General features: G+C 40.9%; 1 pseudogene; it reads right to left on the bottom strand.

Moving 5' to 3' along the window:
- Nucleotides 1–19,014: 19,014 nt before the first annotated feature.
- Nucleotides 19,015–21,419, bottom strand: LOC148072192 (E3 SUMO-protein ligase ZBED1-like; annotated as a pseudogene).
- Between the last annotated feature and the right edge of the window lie 206 nt (nt 21,420–21,625).

The following is a 21,625-nucleotide window of genomic DNA, read 5'->3' on the forward strand; positions in this document are numbered from 1 at the left end:
CGCAGAAAAAGTATTTCACAGAAAAAATGCTCAATACTGGAGGAACATTCCAAAAGGAATTTCCAACGGCGACGGCGGCCGTTGTGTGGAATCCGGTTCCCTGGACCCGCGTGGGCCGGAATAATGAAAGGAAACATCTTCCTGCGCCGTGTTGCCGGGCAGACTGCAATTAGACACCAGGATGCTGAAGCTAATTGTTTGTGACTCGCGCTAATGTCCTCATATTGAGACAAATTTAGCCGCAACAGGCGGAGGAGGAGCGAGGGCGGGCGAGAGCGGCTGCTCGCGGACTTGTTACGCCGCTAAAAATGAAAGTTACCGCGAACGCACCTGCGTCTGCTGCTGAACGCTACATCTGCTCGAGCCATCCAGACGAGGAACCGCGACCGTGTGGCGGCGTGGGAAGTCCAGAACGTCTTTTTTTTTATTTTTTTTTATTTCCAGTGGCTCTGAAACAACCAAATGAACAAAGCAGTCTTCATCGCACACATCAGCTCCGGCCGAGAGGGAAGAACACAATCTCTGGTTCATCAGTCCCACTGAGATCAATCTTCTACCTTCTTGTCCGGTCTTGCAGGTTCACGCTGAGATGGAAGATTGCCGGCCTGATCCGAAAACCCTCAGTTCGTGTCTCGACACGACACCCACGGGGACTTATCCTCCCTTTATTTTAAGACGTCTACACAACACATTTACCTCATAAACAGTAATTATCAGCAGAACAAAAGCTGTAAAAAACACTCTAATAATATAATTATAATCATCTTTATTCATGAAGCACTTTCAGACGGTCAGGAGTCACAAAGTGCTTTATTTAAGAGCAGAATTAAAAACATGATTCATTTAAAAAATCCATCACAACATTAAGAACATCATCAAACATTTATAAAAATTAAAAAAAACAAATAGCCCGGTTGAATACAATGTGTAATTTTATCCAAACATATTTACCCAGTGAGGCACACGGTCACACATGATTAGGGTTAGGTACAACTTTATTGGTCTAAATTGTTTTTTTTTCCAATTAGACACAGCAATACAGCAATTATTCATGAAAAAATAAATAAAAATAAGAACAAGAACAAAGAGATGAACAAATGATGGGAGTAGGCTGCGACCCGGTTCATTACCAGGAGCGATCCGAGTCGAGTGTCTTGCTCAGGGACACTATCTACTTTGTAGCTGGGATTGAACCCCCAACTTCCTCGGACACAAGCTTTTTTGTAACTTTACCGTTTGAGCCAGATCACCCAAAAAGGCAATAAAAAAATATTTAAAAATAGTTCAAAACCTATATAAGTTTAAAAAAAGGTGATGCTCACTATGTTTATGGCAACTTACAAATATATATAATAATTTTAAGAATCAGCAAACAAACCTATTTTACAGATAATGGATTTTTAAACAAAAACACATACACATAAAAAAATACTATTGTTTTCCAACATAATGTGCTAATGCTAACATGCTAACACCATTGTAGCTTTGTAGAATAATTTGTTGAATAAAATCAATAAGATACATATATAATAAAGGTGGAGTAAGACAAATTGCATTAAAGTGTTCATATACAATAAAATAATAATATTTATATTAGATTAAATGAAAGACATAAGGAAAGATGATCATGAGTCGACCACCTCAGGTCACAAGTGTGGAATCGACCAATCACGACCACACGCTCTTCTGCTTTCTTAAGTAATGCCTTTAATTATTCCGGCCTCGCTTCGATTCCTTCACGTGAATTCAATTACTCCCCGAAGAAGCGTCCCGGAGGTTCTTTTCAGCCGCCGTGGTGTTGATGCTGCAGGTCACGGATCATCTGGACGCCTCTTAAGCGTCAGGACATTATTTACAGCAGCAGATGGAAAACATTGTGTGGAAGATCATCAGTCCACGAGGGATCTCTGGATACATTGAACACACACGTCGGCTCCTCCATGTTGAAGAAGATTAAACACTTTCTTTCTTTCTTTCTTTCTTTCTTTCTTTGTTTCTTTATTTCTCTCTTCCTGCTCTTATGCTGGTCGTGATGTCGACACAACAGGTTTAGTCGTCGACACGGAGCCTGCAGCTGTTGAGGATTTGAACACTTTTCTGCTTCTCACATGTTGGTTTTAGTTTCTTTCCGTTTCTATCCACCCTTTCATAAATTCATCCATCTGTCTGTCTGTCTGTGTGTCCGTCAGGTTGTCAATTTTTGGATCTATCTGTCTTTCTATCCACCCATTTATAAATCAAACCATCTATCGGCCTCTCCATCCATCCGGCCTCTCCATCCATCCATCCATCCATCCATCCATCCATCCATCCATCCATCCATCCATCCATCCATCCATCCATCCATCCATCCATCCATCCATCCATCCATCCATCCATCCATCCATCCATCCATCCATCCATCCATCCATCCATCCATCCATCCATCCATCCATCCATCCATCCATCCATCCATCCATCCATCCATCCATCCATCCATCCATCCATCCATCCATCCATCCATCCATCCATCCATCCATCCATCCATCCATCCATCCATCCATCCATCCATCCATCCATCCATCCATCCATCCATCCATCCATCCATCCATCCATCCATCCATCCATCCATCCATCCATCCATCCATCCATCCATCCATCCATCCATCCATCCATCCATCCATCTTTCCTTTTTTCTATTCTGTCATCGGTCTTTTTTTTCTATCATCCAACCGACCCTCTGTCTATCCATCCATCCAACTGTCTATCCATCCATCCGTCTGTCTGACAATTTTTGTATCAGTCTGTCTTTCTATCCATCCATCCACCAGTCCGTCCACGCATGTATCCATCCATCTGTCTATTTTTTCTATTTGTCTTTCAGTCTTTTTTTTACCATCCATCCATCCATCCATCCATCCATCCATCTATCCGGCTGTCTATTTTGGCATCTGTCCATCACCCATCCCGTCCCTCCGTCTATCAATCCATCCATAAATTAATTAATCCATCCATCTGTCCATATTTCTATCCACCCATCTTTTTCTTTTATCTGTATGTCTTTCTATTCATCCATCCATTCTTCTACACATACCTCTGCCTGTCCATCCATTTATTCATCTGTCTTTATTTTTGTATTTTTCTGTCTATCCTTCTGTCCGTCTGTATCAGTCTTTTTTTTCTGTATCTTGCATCTATTCATCTAGAAGTGACATGTTGTTGAGGCTTCATGAAAGAGTGTCGTCACTATCAAAGGCCACTAGATGTCGCTCTCTTATCTCTACTGTATAATATTTGTTTAAACATGGGGCTCCGCCTACTAAGCTTTGATAACTGTATCATGAAACCTCATCACTCGAGTAGTTTGCAAACTCCTGAGCAACAGCTGTTCACTTAAGTCAGTGGAGGTTTATTAGCGGTTCTGGAGCTCTTTGCTGCCCCTGCGATCTCGCACATCAGTCGTCTCTGAAACACCATCCCGAGCTCAAACACGTCCCCGCGGCTGAAGCTCGTATCACTTGTCATTAACAACATGTGATCAATCACACGACAGCAGCTTCTCCGCGCCGCCGTCATCGTGGCGAAGAATAAATAAACCCTGGTGGGATTCTCCTCGTCGTGTTCAAAGTGGACGCCGCGGGGAAAGCAATCAGATCTCATGTCAGATCGACGTTTTCACCACGTGAGCGACTCGGATCGGCGTCTTAGCAAACATGACGGGCGACGAGCTTAAGCATCACCGATCAAGTGGATTCATCGACACTATGACCATCTTAATGCTCGCTGTTCCACAAACTGCCTCCTCTTTCCCCAACTAGCTGGGACAACCATCAGAAAAAAATCTGCACAATCCCACAAAAGTCTTGAAGTCGTTTTATTCTCTTTAAGGATGTTTTTATTGAGGTTAGACCGGCAGTGATTATACATTCGTAGACATGAAATCTCTCTCAGTACTAATGAACTGTTTTTTGTATCTGTAAATGTTTTTTTTTACATCTTAGTTTTCAGTCCCTGAGTACTGTATCTGTGAGGAAGTGGATTTAAGTTTTCGTTGGAGTTTCTCCTTGTTTTTCCACATGATTAATTCTTGTTACTCATGTTTGGCTGGCGCTGAAGACCAGAAGCTTTACTTTCTTTGAGAACTTTTCAATAACTTTTTTAATATCAGGGCTTTTTTGGGTTTGTTGAAAAAGTATCCCTTTTGGTTTTTTTCGTTGCTGGTTGTTTCAGTTCTACACGTTGATTCATTTATCAAGGAATGTTTATAAAGGATCTGAAATGGGTTTTTTTGACTGTGCAATTATACAGTGTTATACTGCAATATATATATATATATATATATTCATGATACTGTATCAAAATTCAACAGCACTGTATCAATTTAAGATGCAAATTGCAAAAATGAACATGCAAATACTAATTCATTCAAATACTAGTTCATTTTTGTGTTGCAATTCAACTTCTGGCCGCTGGATGGCGACAGTCATTACGTCCTCCGCAGGCAAAGTTCAAATGATATCTTGCAAGGACCCGGAGATGACTGAGGACGAGGGGATACAGTGGACTCCAGCAGCTTAGCTGATGTTTGGATATATTTTGGTTTCCAAACCAATTAAAATCAGTTACGACTTCATGAAGAGTCATGTGGTCTGTAAATTCTGCAACACCAGAGTCAAGTACTCCACAATACTACAAATATATCCTTGTTACTACATTATCACAATGTATCGTATCTTGTATCGTGATAGGTATCATATTTCCAGATTCTAGCAAATACACAAACTTTTGGGTAAGTGAAAGCCGGATTTTGTCGTAGAAAGGAGCTTTTTTATCTAAAATAGTAGCAAATAACTTTCAATACAATACTTGTTTAGACTATTGAATGACCAGAACAAACGACCCAGGGAACCTCGATTCTTACATTTCTTAAAGGACTGATCTCAAGATAAATTTGATTTTTTAAATTGTGAATTCTTTGGACAGTTTTAATCAAAATGAAACTATGACGTTCACATAAGAAACTTTGATATGTTTTGAGTCTTCCTTCACATATTAGCCTCAGTTCTTCAGTAACATTGTGGTTCAGGGACACTGGTGTGAGTTGTTTTAATCGATGGATCTTTTTATACTTCATGACTTTTTATTATCGTATCATCATAGAATGAACGTTATCCAAACTGTTTCCAGTTAGAAACAACAAAAGAACGTTCAATGATCTCCCCTCTTTGGACGCCAGTGTCATCATATCTCCTCCTCGCCCCCCAGACCCGGGAGGGTGGGGGCGACGTCTTCGGCTCCGACGGTAAACATGCCACAAACGGGCTGCGAGCCCAGCGGGGGCGCCGGGGCGAGCGTCTGATTGCTTTCATTATTCCCTCTCGAATCAAAATGTCACCCAGCGTGAGGGGAGCTGCCCCACTGTGCTCCGCGATAATTAGAGGCTCCGTTTTTCACTCTCGCATCAGCCCAGCGTCGCCGAATCAGAAAGATTGGCCGGGTTTGCTTTTGTGTCACACTTCAATCACGACTCCGCCAAGATGCCTCGTGATTAGAGACTAAAAATAAATAAAAAAAATCTCTGTTTCGGGGAGTTTTCTTCTCCGTGATGAAAAATATTTCTTTTTGAAGTCGAAGGTTCAGTCTTTACTTCCGAATGAAGCCGACGGTAAAACTAAACGGCAGGAGAATAAAACAGCTTTTTAAGATTATTGTTTCATCTTCTCTCGATGCTGCTTCACGTCCCCACGTCACTCTGAAGTGAAGTCATTAAATTGTGGATGACAGGAGTGAGAAAATACTGGACTAGGAGTGTGGCTGTCGTCCTGGATGTGGGTCAATACACCCACTACTGGGTTCTCAAGAGTTTAGAAGAGTTTGATCAACCATGTGCTCCCTAGTCCTGAAAGAAATCAGATAGTTTGAGACCTTTAGCCTTGAAGTTAGGGTCGAGTTTTGTATCTTAGATAATTAGTTGATATGGATAAAAACTCTCAACTTTCATTCATGACTTTGTCAAAATGGCCGCCATCCATCCATCCATCCATCCATCCATCCATCCATCCATCCATCCATCCATCCATCCATCCACTTCTCAACATGTGTTATTCAAAAGCAAAAACACAAATTCCTGTAAGATCTGTTCCATTTCAACTCAAGGATTTTTCACTGAAAAACCTTGTTTATTTTAATTTAAAAAAAAATTAAATAATGAACTTTCTTCAGCACTGTAAATCAAGGTCTCTCTCTCGCATACTTGACTAAAACAGTTTTGTGGATGAAATGTTTTTTTCTTTTGTATTCATCTAAGTCAGGTCAACTGCTTTAAAAACATTGGTTAGCGGGAACTACCTTGAATTGGACTCAAAGTTATCTTGACAACTCTTAGTGTTGAGACCTTTGTTTTCGTGGTCTCTGGTTCTTGGCGGACATATCCCAAAGATGCTAATGCTTGCTAGCTAATGCCCCCTCAAAGTATAAGTAACAAATGCAATGTGAAAACGTCGATCCACTTCGTACTCTATGTGACGCGTCTCTGGTGACATTTCAACGACATTTTGCAGATGTGACTGCCAGCGAGAAGGTTGTAGGTTTGCTTCCAGCTTGAGGCAACTTGCGGCCTTTTCTGTGAGGCATGTTCTCTCGGTGCTTTTGTGGGTTTACTCCGGGCACTCCTGTTTCCTCCCTCGGTCAGAAAACATGCGATAGATTGACAAAAATTGTTTAGGGAGTCCCTGGCCTCTCGTCCGAGGTAGCTGGGATAGGCTCCATCCATCCTGCAACCCTGCGAATGGAATCAGTGGTAGAACATGGTCTAGTATCAGTCTTGGTCTTCACTGCAGGTCTACTATGACTAGTTGATATAAAACCAGACGCTAAACTCGTCAATATCAGACAAGATTGTGGGTACAGTTCACCTCCCGCTCTGGTGGTTCACGGCAAAAACACATCCGGAGATTCTTGGCACAATTGTTCGAGAAACTCAAATCCCTAAAAACAAAGGTCAGTCGGCGCCATGAAGAGAAATGGTGGCGCGGCGAAGCAAAACCGGGATCTGAAATCAAGATCCATGAGTGTGTCAGGTATGTTGCCATTTGAGGGCAATTCAATTACGTGAAAGTAGCTCCAGTCATTTGTCCACATCAGACACGATTGAGCTTGTTTTCCTCTCGTTCGGCAACAAAAAACAAACGTGAATAATGGTAATAAAACTGAACATTTAAAGTGAGATAAAGCTTTAACTAAAAGATTAATATGTTTACTTCGGCAGAGAAGGGCTCGCTGAACAGCTGAACAAATGTGCCGAGTTAGCGTTCTCAGTTTGCTTTGTATTAACCTCCATCAGCTAATGTTTCTCTCCGGCCCGGCGATTTAAAAACTGCAGCGTGGAAATAACAAATGTACTCGTTTTGATCTCCTCCATTTATTCTCAGGAGGGTCAGAATCAACAGCTTCCTCCCCCGATCTGCTGCAGAGAATCACTGGTCAGATATGTGTTGCTATGTCAACCATCCCATTATTTACAGAGTAAACCAGAAAATACAATCATGATTTACCATTTCATGGTCGCTTGTTTTTTAAATCGATGTTCAGTGGATTGTTTTTGTCCATTTATTCAAGATAAATTACATTTTCTGGCTGTTATTCCACATGACATGTGAGTTTTTGACTAGTTTACGTTGAAAATAGAGACATTTTCTTTACATTTACTACACTAAGAACTCTAAACAGACATGGAGAATCAAACTGAGATGAAGGATTTTGAACTATTTGACATATTTACAAGATTTATTCAATTATAGTAGTGTTCAGGTGTGGTAAAACTTGAAACATTCCTTGAACTGAAACTAAAACAATGTTTCTATATGATGGTTTTTGACTCAAACATGTGAAATAACACTGAAAAATTATATATTATATATATATATATTTTATTGAGTATTGTTTTGATTGTTCAAGCGACTTGTGACCCTGGTCTGGAAAAGCGCTCTATAAATATAAATTACTTACTTACTTTCAGACTCATTTTCTAACTCAAGAAACACAGCTCTGTCTTGGACTCACTCCCTCTCAATAAACTCATCACTGTCGCTGTGTTTTTTTCGATTACAGATCAATGAGGATTTGTTTTAACAAGAATGTGTAGCTCTTGACTCATGTGTAGGTGAGTCTGGTCTGTGTTTGGATGGTGCTTTCGAAGTGACAGTTCTATGACAAGGAGACTCTACCGGCGTCGTCGAGTTCTTCCTGATCAAACGTTCCTCATCTCTAAATTGAAGTTTTGGGGGGTGTCGGGAGGACGAGTCGGAGTCGAAGGAACCGTTGACTGAGTGTCAACATCACAGCTGTCGACGCTTCATTAAAACCAGAGAATGATCTTTATGTGGTGAATAACAAAGCTCATCGAGTCGAAGCAGTATATAAAGAGCCGGAGGCAAAGTATAATTATCATGTAGAACATTCACGCATTCCTCCAGGGGTCGTTGCGAGTCCTCGCCATGAACTTTACGTTGTAAAACTGAGCATATATTTTGGCATTTCAGCAGCATTCAGGACAAATCCTCCCTGAATTATTTTCCTTCTGCTTCATTGCTCTTTTGTTTGTGAGTCTCTGACGTCAAGCGACTGTCAATCTTCCACCTCGGCTTTTGTTTGGCTCTGGAAAGAGCTTTTTTATTTAAATATTTCCCACAGCGGTAGTTCTTCACAGGTGACAGAGTGACAGCGTTCATCGTGGGCCATCACTCACCTGACGAATAAAGTGTGCGTGTGTGAGGGGGTGTGTGTGTGGGTGTACGGCAGCAGTGACAGGTAGAAACAATTTGAACAATAGTTCATCAAACTTTGGGCCAAAAGTGTAAAGATTGCGTCAGAGAGTAGGAGGCTCACTGACAAAATCATGTTCAGTTAATCCATTTACTTCTTTTCTTCCACCTCTTTTGTAAGATTTATATCACGTGATAATACCTTGAGGAAATATGAGAAATATCAAGCTGCCAGATAGTGAGCCAACACTTGTGCTTTCATCAACCAGTTCTCTTTACTAATTTACCCTTTTCCCTGGTAGTAGTTAAATCCTTCTGTTGTAAACAAGTGATTCAATTATGATATCAAGATTATCAAGATGTTATATACGTCAATACGTAAATTGTTCCCAACTTTCTTTTTTCTTCTTATATGGAAGAAAATCAAAGACGGAGCAGGAAGTCGTTTTTTTCACATTTAAACAGACAAAAACTCTCAGTAATGGTTGAAAAACTCTCTCAAAACTAATTTTTAAAGACAATAACACTGCCCTGAAATCAAAATAAAAACATGACACTTGGTTGCCGAAGTAAGTGTAGTAAAATGACTGAGCTTTTGTGTAGTGTTTTGGAATGTATCCAAGCAAAGGTATCTACATGTTATTCAATACTTGTGTTTTTAAAACAGTGCTTGGTTTAATTTGGCAATTAAATTTGTTGGAATGTCTCAATGGGACACACGGGTTTACTCAGATAAGCCATCTAAGAACACTAACCTTTGTTTGCTTTATTTAAAACCAGCTGTGTTTTACTGTATTCTAGTCTGTTTTTTTCCAGTTGTGAACTTTGTTCTCATGTCACGGACAATCAATAGCTTACGATGGAGTATAAAGATGCAGCCGAAACAGTTCTAACTTCAGACTGAAGTCGGACAATCTATGAAGAAGGTTCTGTATTTGCGAGTAAAATTGTTGTGACTTTAAACCACTTCTGATCTCTGATGACTGTTATTTAAGTTGACAGCTTTATGTCAGATTCCTAACTTGACAATAATTCATGGGTACATTTCGTTGCTGAGCCAAATTTCATATTACTCCTCTGGTCCAGGACAAAAGGATCTTGAGGTTCCGTTGGTTCAGTCAGCATTAGTATGTCTAATTCCAAGACCACGATCCTCAGAATGCCTTCCAGATGTGTATATATAAAAGTGTCTTGTTAGAGATAGAGATGTGGGGGGGGGGGTTGCTACCAGCGTCCAGTTCTTAGAGAGCCTCGGACATCCAAGCGAGACTCAGAGTAGAATTTAACAAGATGAAGATCTGTGTCTCAACCTCAGGTGTGCGACAAGACGTAACTCCTGCAGCCAGAGCAGTGATCACAACAGTCTATAAAGTGATATTTTACTCCCACTAATGCGGAGGTTTTCACGGAGGAATTAAGGACGCGCTCGACTGCCAAGAGAAGACACTTTGGCTGAAGTCAGCTCTGGCTCACAGTTCAACGGGAGAAAACACGGCATGTAATTTTCCTGATGAAACGCCCGTGGAATGAATTTCCAACCGGCAATTATGTACGACACTAAAACCCCCGAATTAATCTTTAATCCTCTGTTTTCATTTCCATACCATCCATTAATGCACGGCGGCGCTCGCAGCCGGTTTGGAGGGAGATGCGGGACAGACGTTCGACGGTCTTTCAAAGTTTACGATGGGGGTGTTTTCTCAAGGGTCCGGGGGAATATAATATCTCCGAGCCAAGCCCGGGTAGTAAATGTGCACAACAGGATTTCCAAATCATTAATAATAAGTTCTAGAAGGCGTACTTTGATTAATTATACAGCAATAACTGCAGTGGTTTAGTGCCTTTAATTATTAACAGCCGCAGACATGCAATCAAAATGTTTCCATGCTTACGATCAGGGGACTCGAGTCACGAGACAGCAACCCTCAGAATTCAACACATTTTGACGGAGCATCACCTCGGTATATGGAGGCTGTTAGTCGCTCGGATTGTTGACAGGGTTTAACTGTTAAGTTGATCTTGAAACTAAGATCAATTAACCTGGAAGTATCTAAGTATTTATACATGTCCATGTTGCTCGACAGTTTTGCATGGACGCCTGTAACATTGAAATTGGATCAGAAAAACAAAATGTTAATGGATTAGTTTGCTTTGTACTTTTGTGTGGAGGTCTAGAAGTTCACACAAATTTTGGACTGATTAACAAGTCAGGATGATGTTAGTTGCTCAGATTGTTGACAAGGTTTAAGTAATTATATTCATTTAAACTAAGATGAATTTGCCTTGAAGTATCTTTTCAGGCAGATTTGGGACAAGAACCATTTTAAGGTATCATCCTAACAAAGAGGAAGTGGGTTGAATCTTCAAAATGTTACCAAACAGGAAACGTTTTAAACCCTTGTGGTGAAAAGATAAGTAACACATTTTAAGATCCAAACCTTTTTAAAGCAAAATCAAAATGTCCGCAGTGTAAACTGACCTGCCTCCATGTTCAGTATTTGTCATGTTGCTTTCCAAGGACGCCTTAAATGGCTTCATCTTGTGAAAAGGATTGGATCAGAAAACATGTTTTCAAAATACATTTGAATGGCTTGGTTTGCTTTAAAGTTGTGTGTAGATGCAAAGAAATAACTTTTGCAAAACGGTCCAGAGGTTCACACACATTTTGGAGGGATCTACTAAGAATGAAGATGCTGTTAGTCGCTCATATTGTTGTCGGGGTTTAACTGATTAGTTGAACTTGAACTTAGATCTTAAACAGATTTGGGTCAAGAACCAATATCAGTCGTTCTAAATCTGAGAAATTAACATTTTCAGTCACCAGAACCACAACTTTATTTAAATCAAGTTAAGAATAGTTAGAAAACACATCTTAAGATCTAAACCCACGTGCTCAGCTGTTCTTCAGGTCAGGTCAAGCCTACACTCACACAGGGACAAAGGAATCTCTCGATGGTGCCAAGGACAGACATCTGCGTAAGTCGACTGATAAACAGATTCTCTCTAGAACTTCACAGAGGTTCCACAACTATCATGCGGCACGGCCATCTTAGAAGCTAAGTGTTTAGAGTAGCTGTCCAATCATACAAGCGGGAATGACCAGATGCGTTTACCTGAATATTCATACTATAAAAGATCTGCCATTTCGTTAGAACTTTGCGCCTCAAAGACGTCTCTGTGATAGATCTCTGCTTTGCCAAGGCCCATGATCATGTAAGTTGTGTCTCCAACTTCTCTTCAACTCATTCCTGTGTCTGTGTCCTTCTTTACCACCACGACGTATTGGTACCGGGGAGGTTCATGGGAACAAATTGAGCTATTGTCATAGCTCAGGTGGTCGAGTGTTTGGCTTCTATCCTGAAAGGTTTTGGGTTCAATCCTAGTTCCGGACGAGATTGTGGCGTAGTGTCCCTGAACAAGACACTTAACCCTGATTGCTTCTGATGGTTGAGCTGGCCTGCTGCGTCGCAGCCTACTCCCATCATTGTGTGTGTGAATGCATAACTTTGTATAAATCTGCTGAAAAGCATAGAAAAGCGCTATAGACGTAACAGTCATTTATCATTTACTTACTAACCTAATAGTGAATACACGAGCATAAAAAGTGTTAAGCTTTCATGTAAAAACTTTGATAAAATCAAGTGAAGATCACTTGATCGTCCTGTACGCATTTCATTCATTGGAAAACCTACGTCATGATTACAAGTCGCCATGTTTCTATGGTGTCTGCAGGAGATTAATAAAGAATATCAAAGTCATCAAAACTATTTATCGAGCGTAAACTTCCAGCAAAAATATCACGCCATTTGCAATAATCTTCATATGAGCTTGTAAAAGCCTTTACGCGAGTGTGTATGAACTGTTAATCATTGGCGTGGCAGCTTTTAATCGAGCGCCCACTCGTTTAACGAGCTCATAAAAAAGTAAAAACGGTTATGTGCATTCAGGGGCTCCATAGGAAATTAAAAAGGTGTTTTGTAAAATAAAGTTTTGTTGGCGTCTAATTAGCTTTATCTTTAAAAAGCACTTATTTTTCTCTGAAATGATGGAGAAAAAGATTGGATCCGAAAAGATGCGTTTATGTCTGGACTGGAGATTCTTGGTGGAGGACTCTCTGAAGGCAGCGATCACTCTCAGGGCAAGTATAAGTCGCGACACGTATCCCGTCGATTTGAGCGTTCTTGACAGGGACATCAAATCCGGATGATCCATCGTGAGGTTGTTGCTATGGTGAACTGAAAATCTATCAAGTTCAAGATCTTTAAACGTCAATCACGCCCCCCCCCCCCCCACCCTGCATACCAACGACCTCAACTCCAGTGTCGACGCTGAAATCTACATCTGGACGAAGCCTGGAGTAAAAAAGAAGTTTTCAACTCCACTGCCAAATCGGAATAATAAACGTAAAGTGCCAAACAACCGGCCGGAGACAAACCCTGGCACAGCCTCCACGACCGCAAACCCGGCGCCAGAATTGTATTATTGCCTCCAGAATGAAGAGAGAAATCACAACAAGAGGATTTGTTCCGTCTCCTCCGCCGAACACTGAAGGGAAGTATCGCGGCGTCCAATTCATCTTCTCAGTACCAGGCGGCGGCAGATTACTCTCCGGGGTTCTTGTGGCTTTCCCAAGCGCTCCGACAATCCCTTCTTCACCTGCGAGAGGAAATGGAATGAATTCGCCGACCGAGGAGACCATTCGTTCTAGCGCCGGCGTCAGCGATGAGATGAGGTTCGCTGTAAAGGTCGAGGGTGATGAAGGCGATGGATGACGAGCGTGGCGTGACCACGGCTGGTAAAGCAACGCCTGATAACCTTTCATGTCATTGGTGGCGCGGCACAGGTGTGACTGAGATGTACTCCATAGTCCAAAGTCGATGAATCAAGTGGTTCAAGTGTCTGCTCAATTAAATGTGTATATACTGTTGTAGCTGAAAGAAAGAACAAGAACCATATGAAAAAAAAAGTTTAAAAAAAGAATATTAATTAAATTAAATTGTGCTAATAGTTAATTTATCATTGAATTGCACGTGCATTTCGTCAGGATCTGTTTTGCACATTTCATTTTGTTATTTATTTTCCGTCGCTTCTGTCTTCACCTTGACAGGTAATGACAGACACCTGGCACCAATCAGCAATCAGCGTTCAATCACCTGCATCTGCTACTTAAGCTTCCTGGTTTCAGTTCCTTGTTGACAGGATCCACACTTGCTCTGATTCATTTCCGTTATCTTTCTTGTGTATTCTGTGAGTTTGAGTTTCATCCAAATCACTGTTTTCCTGCTTCATCTTTTCCCCCCTGTGTGTGTGTGTGTGTGTGTGTGTGTGTGTGTGTGTGTGTGTGTGTGTGTGTGTGTGTGTGTGTGTGTGTGTGTGTGTGTGTGTGTGTGTGTGTGTGTGTGTGTGTGTGTGTGTGTGTGTGTGTGTGTGTGTGTGTGTGTGTGTGTGTGTGTGTGTGTGTGTGTGTGTGTGTGTGTGTGTGTGTGTGTGTGTGTGTGTGTGTGTGTGTGTGTGTGTGTGTGTGTGTGTGTGTGTGTGTGTGTGTGTGTGTGTGTGTGTGTGTGTGTGTGTGTGTGTGTGTGTGTGTGTGTGTGAGAAACTTATTCTCGCTTGAGTTGAGTCTCTATTTCCAGTCACTACGTGAACTTCAGTCCAGTTAGTTCCAGGCGTTGAGACGCATTTGATTAAAACATATCATACAAATTGGAGAAAATATCAATTATAAAAACATATTTAAATCTAAAAACGAGGGATTTCGCATAAAAAAAGGACTATTAAAAAGGGATCAGGAAAGACCTATAGAAGTCCTGCAATAATAAGTTTAAAGTGGTCATCGGCTTTGACGACAGTTGGTTCTAATTCAGAAAAAAAACAACTCTGTCAGAACCAGCCGTGTGTTCTTGCAGTTTGTCGTTGCTTTCGCAGCCAGGATGTCTTATAATGAGGGGGGAGTCTGATCAATGGCTTCTATAAATCTATTGGTGTGTGACGGGTCCTGTACTAGAACTGGTGCATGAGTGTTAAAGTCGATGAAATGACGTAATTTTAGTCGACTTAGATTACAATAGATTGATGTTGACGAAGAGTATTAAGGTTAAAAACGTTGACCATGAACCTCTTTGTTAAGGAATGACTGCAGAGACACAGTTTGATTTATTTACAACAATCGCAGCAATGCCAGTAGAGAAAAAAAAAATCAATTATTAATTTGAAATGTTGAAGTCTTCCTCTCCAAGTGCAGTAAGTTCCTCATCATGACCATGTTTTGAACTTATTACTTTATAAAGTTGCTCTGAAATCTGGGCGAACGAGAGGTTACGAGAGCGGAGTCCATTATGATGTAATAATAGCTTCAATCCTCCTCCAGCCAGGTGTAGAAGGTTGAGTTCATGTACAGGTATGTTGTGGAAACATAAACCCAACACCCTTATTTAAAACACTTACCTGCTGTTTTTTTCAGTGTATTGATTCCAAATGCCTCGCAAGGTGACGCAGGCATGATCGCGATCTCCGGGTACTCCGGTTTCCTCCCACAGTCCAAGAACCTATAGATGTTGTTTGGGAACAAATTGTCTGTCGGTACGAGTGTGAATGGAATGGTTGTGTGTCTTATGGTGTGTCCCCCTCACGCCTGAAGAACACTCGGATAGCCCCCCTCAAACCCCCATAACCGGTAAAGAAAACGAACGACTGAAAAGATACATAATCAAGTCCATGTATATTCCGTCATGTGTGATGTGCGAGGTCAAAGGTGACCCCTGGCATGTGCTCTGGAGGCAACATTCGTCAGCCGCCCTGACAGCCCGCCTTCGTCCGCACTCGCCCGTGGAGACGAGACATGACAGGTAACGGCGTTGAACCATCACACGCCGAGACTCCTTCACCCACTTTCGCCCTCGATTGTTTGGAAAAAGAAGTTTTAATGTTTGTTTCAGAGTGAAGTCCAAATGCTCGACTCGAATCCAAACCTCATCTAGAAACCTTTTGGGTCCGAGAGTGGATGATGTTTCTCTTGGAGGGTCATCACAGCAGAAGGCGTCTGATGATGATGAGAGGTCGGCAGGACGGTCGGTGAGAGGAGGAACCCCGTGAAGTGAAGCCCCCCTTCATGTGTCGCTTCTCTGAGGAGAGGGTCTGCAGCTGGTTTTGATGTCGCACATGAGAGGGACCTTCACGCTCAAAGACATCTGGAGAACAAAGAGGATCTTTAGATGAAGAAAAATCCATCCAGCTTTTCTGCCTCTGGACACTGAAGACAAATATTAAATATCAACATCAGAACTACACAATCTAGGTTTTATATTTTAATCTTAATATTTGAAAAATTGAACAACAACAACATATTAAAAAAAATTGGATGATAAAAATTATATTTTATTCATATATTTGGAATAAATCACATTTAAAATGATGCACGCAACATATATATGTTTTTGTTTATTAGTTTTGTTTTATAATCTTATGCCAAGAATCATTAACTCAAGTGTACATTTGAAAAACATTATAATGATGCATTTATTTGAAATAGATGTATTTAATTCCATGTTAAATTTTAATTGTGTTTAAAAAAAAAAACAGTGTTTAAATGGGAATGAAAAGGTAAAATTTGTGAAATTAAATGTTATTTTCATGAAAGTAAATAACAAGCAGTTCACGGTCCTTGAAGCTCAACTCTTGATCAAAAGTCAATTTTTTTCCTGCGAGCACGCGAGTGTGAAGCCTTTTCCAAAAGGCACTTTAAAGCACTTTAAAGCCCACGAGTCCCTATTTTCCATTGTTCAACCCTACGACTCCCCCATCTTCCAAATCCTCTGGAGCTCCGAGCCGAGGGGTAATTGAGGGTTTTGTTCGGCCTCGTGGGTTTTTATGCTGCGGCAAAAATCCAGCAACCCCCGAACATCAGGAGGCTCGAGTCCAACTTCTTGAAGAGCTGCTCCCTCGTCGTAGTGCTTTTCATTAGAGAATCCTCAGAGAAACTATTTGCAGAGAGAGCACTTGACAATGTTTACACACATTCACCATCTTACCAGTGCAGTTCCTGTCTCTATGATATATAGTGATACTGTAGTAACAAGGATATATGTGTAGTATTGTCGAGTACTTGACTCTGGTGTTGCAGTATTTACAGACCACATGACACGTAACTGCTTTCATTTGTTTTCAAACCAAAATATGTCCAAACACTGGGTGTCATTCATTGGGAGAAACAAACTTTTCTAAAGTGAAGAGCGATGGCGACTGTCCCATAGAGGGCGCTCCACTGATTTGGCTGTTTTTTTAATTTATTCTTTTTTAGTTTTAAAATAATCATGAATAGTGATGATTCTTTATGTTTGTAGAATTTATCACAATGATAAACTATATTTCTATTGTAAGTAATGAATATTTATAGAGTGCTTTTCCAGACCAGGGTCACAAAGCGCTTAAACAATAAAAAAATAACCCATTAAAATATATACTTAAAAGGTAAAGACAACACAGGAGTCTCAGGAAATCAAGGGAAAGCACAAATAATGTCTTAAGATGTTTCTTGAAGGAGTCAGTAGATCCATCAAACACAGAGATCGTTCCAAAGCTTAGGAGCAACAGTCTGGAAGGATTTCTCTCCTCTGGTCCTGAACCGTGTTCAGGAACCATCAGTAGATTCTGATCCACAGACCTCAGAGCCCGAGCTGGTGTGTAAGTCAGGATCAGATCACTGATGGAAGGTCTGACCATGAATAGATCTGAAAGTAAGAACCAGAATTTTAAAATTGGTCCTGAAAGAAACTGAAGCGTTTTAAGGATCGGGGGAAATGTGAGTTCTTCTACTAGAGCAGGTCAGAATTCTGGCTGCAGAGTTTTGTATTAACTGCAGGCGAGACAGATCCTTGTTTAGAAATTATCAATATTGATAGATGTTGTGTTTATAACTGTTTTGTGTCGTCATTCTTTACATCTATGGGTCGCTTTTCTGAGTCAGTGATGTCATGTTTATTTACTTCAGCCAAACATACATCTCATAAGAATTCTGACAGGGTTCGCATTGACCCGTCAGGTCCGTTAGCTCAATTAGTAGCACTCGTCACAATGTTGGAAGTTTAAGGACGACAAGATTCGAGTCCCACTCTTGACATTTTTTTTATTTTTATTTTTTTCCATTATTTTATTTGAGTGCGTTGTTGATAATTTGTTAGGAAGTATCTGATGTTCTGGTGCGAATCGTTATAATGGCTTTCCTTTAGTTTTTAAATAATTTAGTTTATTCTCTTTGATGTCAGAGTAAAATTAAAATGTGTTTCAATTTGTATTTAAACAAGGAGCATATATTCCACAGCAAAAATCTGTGGAACAGAGAACTTATTACAAATGAAAGTTAACGTTTTTAGATGAAACTGGAGGAAAATAAACACAAAAGAAACACTTGAGTCATGAAGGAAGTGACCTCACAGTCCATTACATCACCTGCTGACGAGAACATCGCTCGTATTATTGAGGAAACCTCTGTCAGGAAGTTCACCTGAAGATTGTTTACATATATATTTTTTAAATAAATATTCATCATGTAGAAATAATGTGTCTATTGAGTCGATTTTAAATCGATTATTCACAATCATGAACATGATCTTAAACCTGCTTATTAAACACCAATGTGATTTATTTTTTGGTTGTTGTTGTGGTTTTTAAAGGCATCTGCGTCTATTTCACGCAACAAAGCACAATATGAAGTAAAGCGTTAAGTTCGAATAGTGGTAAATATAATTTTAGTGCATTCTTGGATTTACACAACTACACATTCTCAGGAGCAGGTTTTACAAGCAAATTCGTTCTGCTCACGCTTTGAATGTTAACGGTAAATAATAAAAAAAAACAATATATTTAATAGTATTAACAGGTGTTGATGAAGCTTAATGAAACAGTGTCATGTTGTTCAGAGGTCAGTAGGTGGTGCCATCAGTTTAAAAATGATCTTTCATTAGAACAGTTCTTTTTTCGGTTACTATTTCACCGGCTTTTGAGAAAATTCTTTCACATGGTACAGATGAAGCTGGGGTACACAAGATTTTCATCGCTAAAAGGTAAAGACATTGGGTGGATATTTTTATACTTCTCCCAGTATTTTAACGGGTCCTCGCTTCTTTTAATATCATGTTCTGCCAGGTAGGTCTTGACCGCCACCGTAGCATCTACGGTTTCATTCCTCGACCTGGTCTGCTGTACTGTGGCATCGTTTGTTCCCTGAAAAGCTGCATGTAAGTGACTACATAAAATAACACAAGGGAAATGTGTACAATTAACCGATTTTAAAGGGATCCAAAAGTGTGGACAGTGAGGTCAGGCTCTGGGATTGGTACGTAAATAGTTTTTCTCTGAGGTAACGCCTCAGACTTTCTGCCAAGTCTCGACTCTCCTGCGTCTGAAGGAATCCAAGATCCTCCTCCTCCAGTGCATGGATAACAGGGGGATAACTTTGGATCCGAAAACCCTCTTCTCTTGGGAAAGCTCCACAGTCGCGGTCATGGAATGGAGACAAAACCTAGATAGACAGATGTAAGAGAGTAAACAATAAATGTAAGTCATTTTAGGTACCTTAAGGCATTCCGCTATAATCGTAAAGCTTTCTGAAGTAATTGGCGGGATATCGGTGGGTAATCCTGCCATTGCAGCACCAACTGGATAGCTCAGATCATAGATCCTCTGGAGCATCTGGTAGGTGCTGTTCCAATGTGTCCACCTCTTGAACTAGCTTGAAGTATGTACAGCCCATTTGGGTGGTCTTCGGTAACCAGTCTCTCCTAAAAAATCAAAAAAAAATCGACAAAACAAAAAAGTAATTGACTCAAGCACAACTGCAGCAGTAACTTAAAGAAATATTTCACCAGAAATCAGTCGGATAAAGAACTCACCTTTGCAGTTGTGCTGCTCTTGAATTCTGTGGGATTGTGCGCTTATTGCGGAAAGCACAGGGTTCTGCTCCCGTGCTTTCTTCACGCAAAGGTTGATGCAATGTGTGACACAATGTGAATGACGCACATTAAGTGCCTTTGCAAATTGCACCCATGTTTGCTGCACCATCTGTCACAAGGCCTGTAACTTTGCCTGTTTATAGCCCATTCTGACATCAGTGCTGCTTCACTTTAGCCAAATTCACCGCTGTATGCGTGTGAGGGAAATGCTGCACCCCTAAAACAACAGTTTGTAGTGAGGTGCTAGCATCTATAAAATGGCATGTCACAGCAAGATACAAGTCAGTGTTCAGGGAGGTCCACATATCTGCAGTCAAGCTCACAGCCGTGGCCTGAGAAACAGATAATTTGGCCCTCTCCATCTTCTTCTCATATCTGTCCTCCAACATAGCTTTCAAAGCCTGAAGAGAGAACTTTAAGGTTAAATATTGTAATACTGGGGGAAATGCTCCATGTACCTGATGCATACCTGCCTAGTCGGGAGAACATAGTTCAGGTTCGAAGCTTTAACAAGCTTTTTGAACCCCTCATCCTCCCAACTGTGAAGGGCTGTGAGTCCTCGATGATGATGATCTTTTGAACCAACGCCTAATCCACAGCACTCCTCTCTCCTGAATAAAACCGTAAATCAAATGAAATGTTAAAAGTAGATGTTGTTTCAATGGTCTCGGTGGTCTTCTCCAAGCTCTCATGCGGGGCTCTATAATGCCTCAGCATTGATGAAGTGTTTTTGTTGTATCCAATTTCCTTGGAACAAAACAGAAACTTCACCTTTTCAAAATGAAACAAAAAGATGGATTTAAGTACAAGGCGTGTCCAATGGAAACTATATATATATATATATATATATATATATATTTATATATGTGTGTGTAAACAATTTCCCGAAGGAGACCTCCTGAGGTATCAATAAAGTTCTACCTACCTACCTACACGCTTCATGAAAATCTTCCTGGATTACTCGACACACGCTTCGAAGACTCGACACAGTCGGACACATCACTACTGATATATACTTCGTAGCTCAGTCATCCCGAAGAGACTCAACATAGAATCCTCCATTAAGACTTCAGAAGCTGCTCATTCTTTTCAATGAATAATAAATGCTCCAATAATCAAAGTAATCAAAATATTAAGGGACAGAAATCGACACCAAACAAAGAAGAGATTTAACTTTTTTTTGACCACGTGTCATTTTCTTCCACTCAGCAAGACTCAGATCGTCAATTTTTCCTGCTTTTTGGAGACATCGATTCCCGGCGGCGCGACTCGCAGCACGGCGCGCGATCAAACGGACGTCTGCAGAGAAGTGTCGGCAGCGAGAGAAGACGCCGGCGACACTGTCTCTGCTGGAGGGTAATGGCTCCACAGCAAGTGTGTCACTCAACCCCGCGGGACTCGCGCCCTTCACTGGTGACCTCGGAGCAAGATATTATCGGCCAATCACGGGCCCTGGTCGCGGCCGACCTGATTATTTTTTTCATTTGTCACCGAGGATTTAACGATGGAAATTTTTCGGAGAACAGAGAAACGAATGGCGGGTTCGGTAAGCCGGCGTAACTTTGAAGCTCCACTTCAAACGTGTGATCCAGTGATCTCTGAAGAAGTGACTCCGCCGCCTTATTTTGGATTTTAAACAACACTCTGCGTTCACAGAATTTTTTTTTTTGGTTTCCATGGTTACCGTCTCCAGGATTCTTTCATCACCAGATGCTGACTGTGCTTCCCTCATTCGTGAACAAGACCTCAAGATACTTTAATCTCCAACATCTGAAGAAGGATCTCATAGAGAAGTCGCATTAAAAACAACCGCATTTATCTGTGAATCGGTTGAGTTTAAGAAGTCGTCTGAGATACACAAAAGTGTCCTTCTTGACAAAACTTTCTCTTCTGGTCTTCTCTTTCTCTCTTGATGACAGAGGCAGGTCCAAAGTGGTC

This window comes from Callionymus lyra, chromosome 9 (assembly GCF_982586985.1).
Source record: "Callionymus lyra chromosome 9, fCalLyr1.hap1.1, whole genome shotgun sequence".
NCBI lineage: Eukaryota > Metazoa > Chordata > Actinopteri > Syngnathiformes > Callionymidae > Callionymus > Callionymus lyra.